This window comes from Hyla sarda, chromosome 3 (assembly GCF_029499605.1).
Source record: "Hyla sarda isolate aHylSar1 chromosome 3, aHylSar1.hap1, whole genome shotgun sequence".
Lineage (NCBI taxonomy): Eukaryota > Metazoa > Chordata > Amphibia > Anura > Hylidae > Hyla > Hyla sarda.
In genome coordinates this window covers 84256480-84270996 of record NC_079191.1, presented here as the reverse complement: position 1 = coordinate 84270996, position 14517 = coordinate 84256480, and the positions used below count along the sequence as shown (strand labels likewise).

The following is a 14517-nucleotide window of genomic DNA, read 5'->3' as shown; positions in this document are numbered from 1 at the left end:
ATTTCACCAAATGTAACAACCCATAAGTAATCCATACATACAAAGAAATGGTTGGTCTGTCCTTTAGTCAAGGAATATACAGCACAAAAGAAGTACCCTCACATAACAAACCCCAGCATGTCCCATAGAGAGGGAAACAAGTTGGGGAAAAAAAGCCTAAAGTGAAAACATCCATGAACAAAGTGGATAATATCATCAATATATTGCAAAGTCCAATCCAGGAGCATCCTTCATCACAGAAAATGTATAATGACATTTATACTTCACTCCAGTATACTATCACTCCATTTTCTCTCTCACACAGTTTGATAGATTTCCCCCTAACACTATGTTCACACTAGTGTCATGGCTTCCATATTTAACAAGAATTATGACAGATAGGTATGATCTGTTATGATTGATCTGATAGACTGGCCATCATACTTTTTTATAATTGCTGTTTATATATAAAGGGTCTTGGGTTTCACTAGATACAATACCACAGAAAGCTGGACTACTATGACTTCTGAAATAAAAGAAATAAATGAAAATGTGTCTCTTGTAGCTGATTTATGTTGAACTTTTAGAAATGAATGACACCCCCAATACTATGGATGTCAAAGCATAAAGGGGTTATCCAGGATTGGGAAAACAGAGCTGATTTCTTCAGCGCTTTTTCCAATAAGATTAAATAAAGTCTAGGCATACAGAGAGTTTACACTTTTTATTACCAAAGTTGCAACATATTTCGAATTCGGAAGGAGTTCTTTGTCAGCTAGTGTCTCCTAACCTCCAGTACTATGGGCCTCATTTATCAAAACTGTCAATAGTAAAACTATCTCTGTAACCCATAGCAAGAAGCAACCAATCAGAGCTCAGCTTGCATTTTTAAACTACTTTGGTAATTTAAAGGGTGAGCTCTGATTGGCTGCTATGGGCAACCAAGGCAATTTTACTGCTATATTTGCACACAGAGCTATGTGATCTCATCATAGGCATAGATTGCTTCCATCTATGCATTCACCACTAAAACATTTTGCAGGGCAGCTTCTGGCTTCAGACCCCCTGTTCTTAAAGCTGCCATGACTTGCAAACTTATTCAGGAGACACGACTCTGGGACTACTGCTGGGACTACTCTCAAAATGTAGTTCTTACATGAAATATTGCATCTAAACAACAGGTGTGAAGCAGATCACTAGCCCCTGCTGGCCTAATCTATAGAGGGAGCTGAGCTGTCTTATATTAGGAGTCTGCACTGTCTCTGAAGGTGGTTTCATACAACCACTTCTTTCTATGCCCCATAGGGGTTAGTGATTAAGTCTTAAGTTAATGGTAACAATAATTTCCAAGACTATTTTTTAGATTACAGCAACAAAGGGCATATAGATTATTATTGCTGAATTGCAGTGACAGTCTGCTTAGCCAATTACAAGACACTTATTCCCTATAGTAGGCATTTGGGATCCAAAAGGTTACGTAGGTTAGGCTCAAGCTATATTGTATATGGTATAGCCATTGGCAATTTTACCTAGGTCATCTTACAGCTCTACTGGGGTTTGGAAGAGTTGTCCATGGATTGTTATTTTATTTTGTAATGGGTGCAGGCAGCTGGTGAACATTAAAAAAAAAACTCAACTTACCTTCCGCCCTACATCTCCCCCCTCCCCAGCCGCTGATACATAGCACTTATGGTATCAGGGTTGGCAGGAGATACTGTCTGCTCAATGTCCCACCTCAGCCACTGATTGGCACAATTTCCCTTTTACACTGGTCAATTATTGGGAACGAGTATTCCTAGGAATGATCATTCACTCAATTATTGGTCCGTGTAAAAGAGCATTTCGCTAAAGTCATTGCTCACATTCCTGCCTTAATGGAGCTAAGGTACAAAGCAATCAACAAAAAGAACAAGAGATAGTAAGTATCCCCTCTAGGCAGAGCCATATCTGCAATTAGGCGAGATGAGTATCTCGCCTCAGGTGGCAGGTTGCAGAGTCCCTGAGGCACAGCGTGTTGCATGGAGTACCATAGATCATACCGCCTAGTACCTTCTGTTACACACCACTCCCCTCATTTCTCTCATAGCACTGTTGGCTCCACTGACTCCATGACCTGCAAACAGCAGCTGGACACAGATGTGGAATGCAAGGAAGTCAGGAATTGGAATGCAGTAAATATTTAGTAACTGTATGACTATTATATAGTGGTATACAGTACACTTCACTGTTATACGCTGCAGTTTTTCTGCCTGCAAAAGTTCATTATGATTATTAATGTTCAGTTTTATTTTTTAACAAGCAAAAAAGTTAGAATTGGCCTTGCCTCCGGGTATTAATGTACATACATGTTATGTGCTCATGAATAGACCACCTTTTTTTTTTTTTTTTTACATAAAATAAAATTGAGTCTATGAGCTCAGTTTATTCCATAGGGACATGTGCTGAATATAAAGCAGTATCTACAGTGTTGAATACAAAGCGTTATGTTGTACTCTGCTGTCACCCAGCAGGCTCCATGTCCCCTTCTTATAAAGGAGTCATGACGTCTGACAGCCAATCAGTCAGGAGGAATACGCTACTTTGCATACACAGTGGCCCTCATTTACTTAGAAAATCGGGTTGTAAGTCTATGTTGCTTTCTAACCCGACTGCTTTTTTCCCCTGGTATTTATTATTATGTCGCATCTTGTTTGTCGCACGTGCGTTTTGTTGGTTTTGGTTTCCAACTCCTTTGAGCTGTCGGGAAAAAATCCACAACAATACAACAAATTCGGATTGGAAACCTTTATAAATACGTGGGAAAGCTCAGAAATGTCGGGTTACGCCCCTTTTTCGGGTTTGGGAGAATCCACATCGGGTCCGTCGGGAAAAAATGTTGCATCGTGTCGCAGACTGGCGCACCATGCCTGCGACATGGCGCAGACAAAGATGCGACAAAAAAACCTGACAAAAGAAGTCGGGTTTAGAATAGTAAATGAGGGCCAGTGTCTTACTTTTCAGCATCACTCCCCCTCTGAAGACTTTGAGTAGGTTGCTACTGTACCCACTAAGTATTATTATGGTCACTAAGGTTTGTATGGGTGAAAGATCCACTTGACTTTAAACCGTACAGCATTTCTGTTTACACTGATATTTCGCCATTTATCATGTTGCAAGGGAAGTTGTTATGGATTGCTAGTTGAAAGGCTTGAGGAACTATATTATTACTGAAAAGTAACAGACATAGGGGGAGATTTATCAAAACCTGTGGAGAGGAAGAGTGGTGCAGTTGCCCATAGCAACCAGATTGCTTCTTTCATTTTCCACAGGCCTCTAAAGAGGCCTGTGGAAAATGAAAGAAGCAATCTGATTGGTTGCTATGGGCAACTGCTCCACTCTTCCTCAGGTTTTGATAAATCTCCCCCATACAGTATTACCCTGCCTGTTTCTTCTAAAACACAGCGAGTGGTATCAACTAAAAACACCTTTACCGTCAACCCTGTTAAAATGAAAGCAGGGTAGTATTATCCACTGTAGAACGCCCTGAAAGAACCTATTCTCTTGTTTCTACTGTCACATAAGCTCACGGTCACAGTGCAGTAAAATATGCAGAGCAGGCAGCCAGACGGTTAATACAGCCACCAGTCAGTAGGTGCGTACAGTTTAGTATGTGTTTGGCTATGACTTGTTTGCATTATGTGGGTCAGAGTACTTGGATTATGCAAGCGAGAGAAAAAAAACTGCAATGGATTACTCAATGTTTGAGCAGAATCCAGTTCTGGAGGAATCGCTTTTTTATCACAAGAGGAAATAACAATTCTTTAGTACGTATTTTCCTGTGCGACTGAGCAGCTGTAATGCTGATATATTTAGCACTTGCTGAGCCTGTGGTAAGTAGGGTGTTGCCTAAATACAATTAGCCGGTCAGATGACTGGAGCTCTGTGGCTTGCAAACTGTGGAAAGGAGATTGCTTTTAATAAAACTTAAACTGCAGCTTTCCAAACAAAAAAAAGGGAGCAAATGATTCCGAATGCAGGGCGGTGTTGTGAATCCTGCCTGAAGAGGACATCACTCCTTCCCGAAGAACATGTTCAAGCAGTAGGCTTTATTTTGCAGCTAGAAGAAGGATGTCATACATAAGATGTGTGCATCCTGCATCAGCCCCGGAATGGTCATACGCACGGCAGTACAAGGCGACGATGCTGGTATCTTTCAGAAGCCTGTCACATAACATCTGGGGAACGGCCAGCTGAGTAAAAGGTTGTTGTTCTTTTTTTTATCATTATTATTATTTTTTTTTGCATTTCTTCCTTCCCGTTCCTCCATCCGGAGTTCCTGATGGCTTGTCGATCATCCACATTAATATCATACTGCGTTTAAGGTGAGCTGGCTCTATCCTTCCTCCTTCATAAGCGATGCTGCAGAATGCATCTCTTGCAAGGCTGAAATGGCAGCGAGGATTAATGCCTTCTCTTCTGCATGCTGTGCTCCGAATCCATTATACACTGTTGTCAGTATGTAAATACTCTGTCTGACATAACATACTGCACCTCCTGTCTCTCACTTTCATATCTAAACATTGCATCGTCATTTTACAGCCCGCATCATCTCATGCAAAATACCAGCTTAAGGGGAAAAAAAAAAAAGAATAATAACCATAGACTGTGAAAGGCTGCGTGATCATATCATTCTTGCTTTTAATCCTGTCCTGTGTTCACCAGGCTAAATAATTTATGCTGTATTGTTAATTAATGTGAATATCAAATTAAAGCGATTGGAAACTAATATGCTTGCAATGCAGGTAGGAGGAATGGAAAAAATCTATTTTTAACTCCTGCATAGCACTGTAGTGTGCCTCTTGTATGCGGAAGTTATGGGTAAACGGTTGGTTCTCCAGGGGAACAGAGAAGTGGCCCTTTGCAGTGGTCAGTCCTGCCGTTATTTATACAAAGCTGCGGATCAATGGGACACAGCATGAGGAAAACCCGGAGGTGGATTATCATTGCTTCCAGGATCCGTTCCCCGATGGAAAATCCACTTCTCACGAATGTCAGCCGTCCGAGCTGCTCTACAGCTGATTTTACCAACGACAGCTCTTCATACCCATGAAGCGTGGACCGAATAAAAAAAAAGGGGGTTTATTTTTTAATTCTTTCATAACTGTGCGACACGCAGGAAGACTGAAAGTATTTTATGTGTTAACAGTCCCTTAAATGGTTTACAGAGGTAGGTCGAAAAAGTGCATGTTGTTGTCGTTGCCGTTCACAAACAGCGCCAACTCTGAATATGTCTAATTTTGATAGGAACTCCGATCACCAGACACAAGTAGATTGCTAGACGTTATGACACATCCACGAATAGCAGGCAGTCACAAAGTAGGCGATAAGACTTGACTGTATGATTCACCTGTACTGGGTGATGATATAACCAGAAGCCATCTGCCTTTAAGAAATGGATTTTATGTAAATGACCCCTAGGCACCTCATCTCTCTTGCATAAAATGAATTTCTGTGTGAATGGTGTATGCCACAGTATGGCGGATGGCTTCTTGTACATGTTAACTGTTCACTGCTTTCCGGTGACTTCTCGTATTGCCTACTGTTCGGACAAAATTAAAAAGAATACTGAATGACAACGTAAAATGCAATAAAAAAACTAAACAAAAAGCTAGTGCAGGAAATTCTGAGGAGCTGTGTTCTGTAAACCGAAACAGATCTCAGCCGTTCCCTTCTATTATTAAAACAGTCAAGTAAAAAAAGATCAAGTGAGGCCTTTATGTGACAGTAACCCCTTGCTTGCTCTTCGCTATACACAGCCATCCGCACCAAATCGGTAATGTCGTGACATTTTTCTACATTTCAAGGATATTGACACCTCTATACTCGTGTTAAAAAAAAGTTAGATTTAAAAAAAAAAAAAAAAAAAAAAGGAAAAAGAAAAATGTATTTTACATTTTTTTTTATTTTGCTGATGAAGAAAGGACGTGGCTGTTTCTGGTCTTGCCATGTTGCTCTATGCACACCACTGACAGGGTTAGTTGAATGACATTTGAGGCCTAGAAAGGCCGCTGTGGTGGCTGAAGGGTTAATAGCTAGACTGACGCAGGATGGTTTGATGTCGTGAATCCAATTCTGGACAGAACGGGGTGTTTTTCTTTTTTTTTTTTTTTTCCCACATTCCTTGTCTTGCTGTGTGTGCGTGTTTGCTGCAAAGCTCCTTTAAGACTGAGATTCTGCATTTCTGATGATCTCTGTAGACTGGGCCCTTGCCTTGTTACTGTGGCAACGGGAAATTTTTCGCTAAATGGTTTTAACACTGCGGAAGATAATGTTATTTCTAGAAATATTTCCACCAGGCAAGTAGCAAATGCTTTCCACAGAAGGCATATTCTTTTTTTTTCCTTGCTTTTTTCTTGTTGTTTTCTCTTCTGGGAAATGATTTATTGTTTTCATCCGTGTGCAGACAAAGCTGCGTGCTATGCATTCTCAAGCTTGTCGTAGCCGATGATTCTTAATATATGCATAATACGTTCTCACACAAATGTATTAACAATACAGCAAAAAAAAAAAAAAAGGTTTGTCGTTCACAGGCTGCATTTAACACTATTTCTGCCAGACGTTTGCTAGCAACAAACGGCGTATAAATGTACAAGGCTGCATAGAACTATTGAGGCGGACAGAAACTGATTGACTCTGATAAGGCTTTTATTCTAAATACATGTCACTTTCTAATATACGAAACATCTGCATTCTATAAAATCTGTATACATTGCGCTGCAGTCATTTATTCTGTCCTTGTTGTTTAACATGGACAAAGAAAAACAGATCTGCAGCGACGGCCATTTTGAGTCAACTTGCACAACTCAAAATGGCTACCAGGAACTATATAAAAAAAAAAATGGCGCCTTTGGTAAATAACACTAGCGTCTTTTAAACTACAAAACCTGTCTTCAAATCTATAAAAATTCTTGTAAAGCATTAGACATGATCTTGCATTTGCATGGGCCGCTTATTTAGAGTTGCTATACATATATATATATATATATATATATATATATACATATATGTAAATGCACACCTGAAGGCACGCCACAGCCTTGTCACAAAACGGTTGTTGGGCATAAATCTGTGATATTAAGTTCCTGGTTCTGATTATGATGTCAGGACAGATACATAAGGCTCTGTTCCTCACCAGCTTTTTTTTTGTTTATTTCTCTGCAGCAGCCATTTTAAGCTACTGCTGCAAAATGGCTGCAGCTTCAACCTGCTGACACATCTAACATGATGCAGCAGTCTATCTTTGTTTCGCTGCTTTGCAAGTGTTATTACATACAACGTGTTAATAAACCAAGGTCGCTAAGTGCGAGCGACTTAACCCTTTAACTCTCAGGGGACATCAGTTGCTTAGGAATCCTGTAGCGCTTTTCTTTTTCATAGCACTTATTAAAACACTGCATAAAAGAAGAATAAATAATTCATGCATCAATAGGAGCCATGTATGATTTGCTATTACTATTACTGTCGCCTTAATACGTTAAGTTGTAGGAGAATCTGTTTAATAGTAGTGTGCTTTTTGGGGGATAGCCGGGTATCAGTGTAACAGCTTGATATTGCGTGTCTAAATATTTAGGCAGAATATGTCTAAACTGTAATAATAATATATTTGTGTGTGTAATATGATAACAGAAATGTAATATCACATTATAAGGCTGCTGCTCTACCACGACACAGGGGAATCCATGGGCCCTCTAAGTAAAGGGAACATAATGCAGTTTTCTTTCTTTTGCCACCTGTAATACTGCACTGCATCTATCTATCTATCCAGGCAAAGATGATTCAGCAGCGTTTTAATTCCCCATGTACAGATACAACGTTTCGGCAGTATCTCACTGCCTTTGTCAAGCATGTTTCAGAAAGGCAGTGAGATACTGCCGAAACGCTGTATCTGTACATGGGGGATTAAAACCACTTTTGCTTGAAATCTTCTGGTGTGCTGCTGAATCACCTTGCGGCTGGGACTGTTCATCATCAGCCTGCACCCGCTTACTGCACATTGCTTTGGTTGTGCTGCCTCAACACCATTTTGTTGTATTCATCTATCTAAATATATACAGTTAATTTTTCCCAAAATGACCACCTATTTTGGAAGACCACAACCTTATCCACAGCAGATTTCATGGTTTAGATTTTCAGTCTACCATACATAAAGAATAGTGGTCATGCTATTAAAATGAAACCACCCCAATAGAAGACTACTTTTCAATGGGTGGGTGGTCTTCTAAATGAGGTTTTACTGTATTATCATGTCCATATGGTTATATGTATCCCAAGTTTATACATATGCACTTATTTTTTAAACTATATGTGGTGACACAGGGGTGCAAGATATACTTGTCAGGTCGTGATGCCAAGGCACCTATAGCCTATAAGGTCCGAGGTTGAGACAGCTTCTCCTGGGGCAGGCACAGGGCAACAAGCACGCCGATGTCAGGTTACGGATAACTGTCCTTTTTACTGAGGCCAGAGAAGATGGTACAATACTCGCAGTACAGAGCAGAGTAGAAGGCATGCAGTGTAACCCGGGGTCAGCCTATGGCCTTGCTAGGACTTCAGGTGCTTTTCACCCACTTGAATTGATCTGCTATTACATATGACAGACTTGAGACTTGGAAATCCCCCACACTGGCTAGGGTTCTGCTAAGGTCCAATTTCACTGACACCGCTAGGATATGAACTCACCAACTGTACGGGTTCTAACTATAAAAATATTACGTTAACTAAACCGCACAGTCAATGGCGTATACTTTAAAAAAAAGTCCAAAATTGCGTATTTTTGGTCATTTTGTATACCCTAAAATTTTTTATAAAAAGTGATCAAATAGTCCCATCAAAACAAAAACGGTACCAATAAAAACTACAGACCACGGCGCAGAAAATGAGCCAACATACATCCCTGTATACGGAAAAATAAAAAAGTTATAGGGGTCAGAAGATGACAAATTTAAACATACTCATTTTTGTGCATAAAGTTATCATTTTTTAAAGTAGTATAATAAAAATAAAACCTACATAAATTGGGTATCCTTGTAACTGTATGGACGTACAAAATAAATATAAGGTATCATTTTTACCAAAAAGCGGGGGGTTTCGCCATAGATTTTGTGGTGAAATGACTGATGTAATTACAAAGTAAAATTGGTAGCGCATAAAACAAGCCCACATATAGGTCTGTTGGTGGAAAACTGAACGCGTTATGATTTTTAGAAGGTAAGGAGGAAAAAAGGAAAGTGCAAAAACGGAAAAAAGCTGAGTCCTGAAAGGGTTAAAAGTAAATAAACACAAAACTACAGTTTAAAATCAAGAGAAGTCTGACCCACTTAGATTTATTGCTATTGCTTGATTTATTTGGCATACACAATTTTATGGCACATACATGTTAGTAACATAAAATGTGTCAGCAGATAAGAACCATTCGGCCCATCTAGTCTAGCCAATATCCTGAATACTATGAATAGGCCTGGGCTCTCTTATAAAAAGGATAGACTTACGCCTATTTATATCTTATATGAAGGATAGCCTTATGCCTATCTCTATCTTATATGAAGGATAGCCTTATGCCTATCTCTATCTTATATGAAGGATAGCCTCATCCCTATCTCTATCTTATATGAAGGATAGCCTTATGCCTATCTCTATCTTATATGAAGGATAGCCTTTTGCCTATCTCTATCTTATATGAAGGATAGCCTTATACCTATCTCTATCTTCATGAAGGATAGCCTTATGCCTATCTCTATCTTATATGAAGGATAGCCTTTCACCTATCTCTATCTTATATGAAGGATAGCCTTATACCTATCTCTATCTTACATGAAGGATAGCCTTATGCCTATCTCTATCTTATATGAAGAATAGCCTTATACTTATCTTTATCTTGTATGAAGGATAGCCTTATGCCTATCCCATGCATGCTTAAACTTATTCACTGTATTTGCAGCTACCACTTCTGCAGGAAGACTATTCTATGTATCCACTACTCTCTCAGTAAAGTAATATTTCCTGATATTACTGCATAAGGGTACGTTCAGACTGCGGAATTGTCGTGCATACCCTAAACCTTTGCCATCTAATATAGAACTATGTCCTCTTGTGGTAGGTTGTCTTCTTTTAAAGTAAATGGCACAGACAAAAGTAAAATAGACAGGTAATATCAGTGAATGGTACAGGTAGATGACAGGCTCCTGATAGCATCCTCTTTGCACAACATGTGGATGTCTATCTAATGGGTTATAGATGTTTCTTGACGAACCATGTGACATGAAGAATATGCTTTGTTGACAAGTCGAAATTTGCGATAATCACCATTTCCTGAAATGAAAATTATACTGACAATGTTGATCCGTCTCAGTTAATTGTACATACACAAATTTTCATGGTGCCTTTTTGTCCCCATTATTGCTAATTCAACATGCTCTCACTGTGTCCATTCCTTTTGGCCTGAGTGCATAGACAAATAAAAATGAGAAGTTGTATCAGTGTGACCTAAGTTATACAGTAGAATCTCCCAATAGCGGACACTCACTGGGAATAAAAAAGTGTCCGCTATTGAGAGATGTCCCCTATTGGAGAAAAAGGCTAAAAAATGACAGAATATTGTACTATACTCACTCCAGAGTGTAATAATACCCTGGGCCTCTTACTGGGGTATTGTCTGTACCCCATGATGATGGCCCTGTGTACAAGGTAGGGCCAGCTCATATGCCTGGTTGTTCCCTATTGGGAGTGTTTTGTCCCCTAATAGGAGTGTTCTGTCCCCTAATGGGAATGTTTGAATCACTTTTGTCCCCTATTGAGTGTGTCCGCGTCTGCTATTGGGAATGTCCCCTATTCGGAGGGTGCAAATATATTAAGTCTTATTGGACTCTGACAGGGAATTAAAAACTGTCCACTATTGGGAATGTCCCCTATTCGGAGGGTGAAAATACATTAAGTCTTATTGGACTCTGACAGGGAATTAAAAACTGTCCGCTATTGGGAGGTGTCCCCTATTGGGAGGTGTCCTCTAAGGGAGATTTTACTGTATAACCATGTAAGGTGAGCATCTTGTATTTCGAAGTTACACTATTCATATGTGTTCCCATGAAAGTATTGTTTTCTGATTTTCAAAACATTATGGAATGTTAAGATGCCATGTAGCCTTAGTTCAATAATATTTACCAAAATTCTTGTCTTTATTAGAACTGCAATTTTTTTAAATCTAGTTCACATTATTTCTGCTAATTATTAAACAACTTTTGATATGTCCTATAGAAATGTCAAAGGTTTTGATAAGTCGGAGTCTGAGTGTTCACAGGACAATCACTAGAATGAGCTGAGAGAGAAGCACATGACTGTGTGCACTTCTGCCGCCTCCAGCGATCAGTCAAAACTTTTGATATCTGTTTATAACATTTCAAAAAAAAAAATTTTATGACAATGTCCCTGATTTACTATTGTAAACCCAACATATTTTGTCATGTTCTGCGCCAGAAATTCTGTCTGCGCCAGAATTTGCATCAAAATTGAAAAATACCCGACCAACTCTCCATTTTACTGAGAAAATCTGAAAAATGTGGATGGCCGGAGGGGAAAGGGGTTGTGGTCAACAAAAAGGGGGCGTGTCCCCGACATTTAAAAAAGAATCCCAACATATTTACTAAGGTTTCCACAGAAAATGTGGTGGATTTCAGCTCTAGAAAACCCCACAGCTCGGAGCATGTGTAAAAAAAGCAAAACATAGGGAAAAGTGCAAAATGTAGGGAAACATTAGTAAAATATTTTGTTGGGAAAAAACCCACAAAGAAAACTACACTCCACTCTTAGCAAATCATGGCCAATATCTGTATATTTAATGATAATAGAGTGATGTGTGAGGTAAAAAATAGCGTAAATCTTAGGTGCGAGTCTGAAAAGCCAGTCTGTGAGATCAACGTAAATTCCCTACATGTAGTAAGTTTTCCTACAGTGGAAAAATTCATAGACAGCTATTTGTGTTCATACAGTCTGATGCGTAACTATACAACTAGGTTTAGCAATGAACTTAAAAAAAAAATAATAATATATATATATATAGTAGCAAAAAAAAAAAAATATATATATATATTAGGGATCGACCGATATCGTTTTTTTAGGGCCGATACCGATAATCGGTGGAGGTTAGGCCGATAGCCGATAACTTATACTGATATTCCGGTATAAGTTATCGGCTATTTATCCCCCCGTGACACCGCTGCAGATCATTGATTTAAAGCGGGCGCTTTAAATCAATGCACTGCAGTGGCTTTTGCAGTGCCATAGGCCGCCGCCGCCACCACCACCCGCTTCTCTCCCCCTACCTGTCAGGGTGGTCCAGGCCATCCTTCCTTCCTGTAGTGTCCGGCGGCGTCTATGCAGCGTACTAGGCCGGAGCCTGCCCAGAGTGGAGAAGATGACCCCTGGAGAAGGACAGCCCGGACCGGTTCACCCTCCACCCGGAATGCCGCCGGACACTACAGGAAGGATAGATGGCCCGGACCACCCCCATTACGGGTAAGTTTAATTTTTTTTATTGACTCGGAGGGTGGGGGAGGGGCCCGACCGGTATAGCGGTATGGGCAAAAATCCATACCGGTATACCGCCCAGGACTACGGTGGGGGGTGCAACGCGGTGTGGTGGGTCGGGGGGGTGGTTGCGGTGCGGTGGGTCGGGGGGGGGGGGAGCGGTGTGGTGGGGGCGGGGCGGGGCATTATCGGCTTATCGGCAAGGTAATTGCCGATACCGATAATGCCCAAAATCGTGATTATCGGCCGATAATATCGGCCATACCGATAATCGGTCGATCCCTAATATATATATATATATATATATATATATATATATAAGGATGTACTTTTTGTGCCCAGACGCAATAGAATAAAGTTGGCTTAACCTGTTGCCTTCGGCAGGTTTGGTAGACTTTGTAGTGTGGCCTTCACCCAATGGTAGATGTTGGGCAAGAGAAGGGTGGAGCGTGTTTCTCATGCTGATTTTTTTGTTCTGAGGGAGATAAACCACTGCCTGAAGAATCTGAAGGTGTCTTTCTCACCTATTCAGGATATATTCAATGGCCCAGATTTATCAAACTGTGTGAGAATATAAATGGAGAGATTTTTCCACAGCAACCAATCACAGCTCAGGTTTCACTTAACCAGAGCTCGTTAGCTGAGCTGTGATTGGCTGCTGTGGGAAAATCACTCAATTTTTTTCCCTCACACAGTTTGATAAATCTGGGCTAAAGGTTTGAGCGTGTATGTGTATGAAGGGATTGGTAAAGATATCTGTCGGTCATTGAAGCATTTAGCTGACAGCCCCCTGAAATGTATGGCCAGATTCAATATGATGATCTACTACAGAACCAAAGACAGGTGCTTCACATTTTGTGTTGTTATTATTATTATTTAATAGTGTTATTAGTTATTTTTTATCCTTGCTCCACAGCTATGCCTTTTGATAGTCTATCTTGTTGCTCTTTCTGGGCTGATTGTAAAGGTTGCTCTAAAGGATAAGCACCTTATACTAGTACTGCCTTACAAATCCCTATAGTATATTTCAATGAGAAATAAACTAGAGAAGGCTGGTGCCAGGCCCTCCGACACAAAGCTAAGAAAAGGCATCTTGTGCAGAAGATGGTGGCCCAACATTGATGTTTATATGGATACTCTGACCCTAGGCATCTTATCCCTTATCCAAAGGATATGGGATAAGATGTCTGATCATGGGGGGCCCGCCACTGGAAGCCCCCGCGATCTCCCTGCAGCACCCAGAATTCGTTTAGAATGCCGGCTGCTGCACTGGAAGCCCGTAACCTCACAGCCACGCCCCCTCTTGACATGATGACCACGTTAGCAGCACATCGCTAGTCATCAGGCACGGAGCAAAGTTTGCTCCGTGCACCTGATGACTGCGGTGCCACAGCAGAGATCGTGGGGGGGGGGGGCTGCAATCAGACAACTCACCCACGATCCTTCGGATAGGGGATAAGATGTTTTGGGGCAGAGTACCCCTTTAAAAGGGTACTCCGCCCCTAGACATATTATCCCCTATCCAAAGGACCCCCACAATCTCCGTGCAGCACCCTATTAATGCAAGTCTATGGGAAGGGGCTTGGCGGTCACCTTGTCCGCTCCCATAGACTTGCATTGAGGGGGCATGGTGTGACATCATGAGGGGCGTGGTCGTGACACCACAACTCCCCGCCGCCCGTTTCAAGCATTCAGAATAAAATGTTCCGAACAATGGGGCAACGGAGTGCCCCTTTAAGGTTTTTACTCTGAGGTCTACCCACTGGTATGATAATTATGACTATAGAAAAACTTTCAACCTTTTGTACACAGCAGTTTAAAGCCCATTCTACGGTGACTCTTGTGTTGCCCTATTCAATGCCCTGTAGTTTTGTACACAGCAGTTTAAAGCCCATTCTATGGTGACTCTTGTGTTGCCCTATTCAATGCCCTGTTCAATGGTAAATCCTTTGTGTCAGTGACAACCCTTTTTAAAATGCA

The 14517-nt window shown here is 40.8% G+C and overlaps 1 protein-coding gene across 9 annotated transcripts in view; it reads left to right on the top strand.

Moving 5' to 3' along the window:
* ZBTB38 (zinc finger and BTB domain containing 38) overlaps positions 1 to 14517 on the top strand; it is a 75828-nt gene that overhangs the window by 24462 nt on the left and 36849 nt on the right. For 2 of the 9 annotated variants that reach the window (XM_056564476.1, XM_056564478.1), the window contains exon 1: positions 3858 to 4219. The exons of 1 other annotated variant lie outside the window; for it this stretch is intronic. The gene's annotated coding sequence lies outside the window, so the exon portion shown is untranslated. 6 more of the 9 variants (XM_056564482.1, XM_056564479.1, XM_056564489.1 and 3 more) reach the window with 5 other exon arrangements.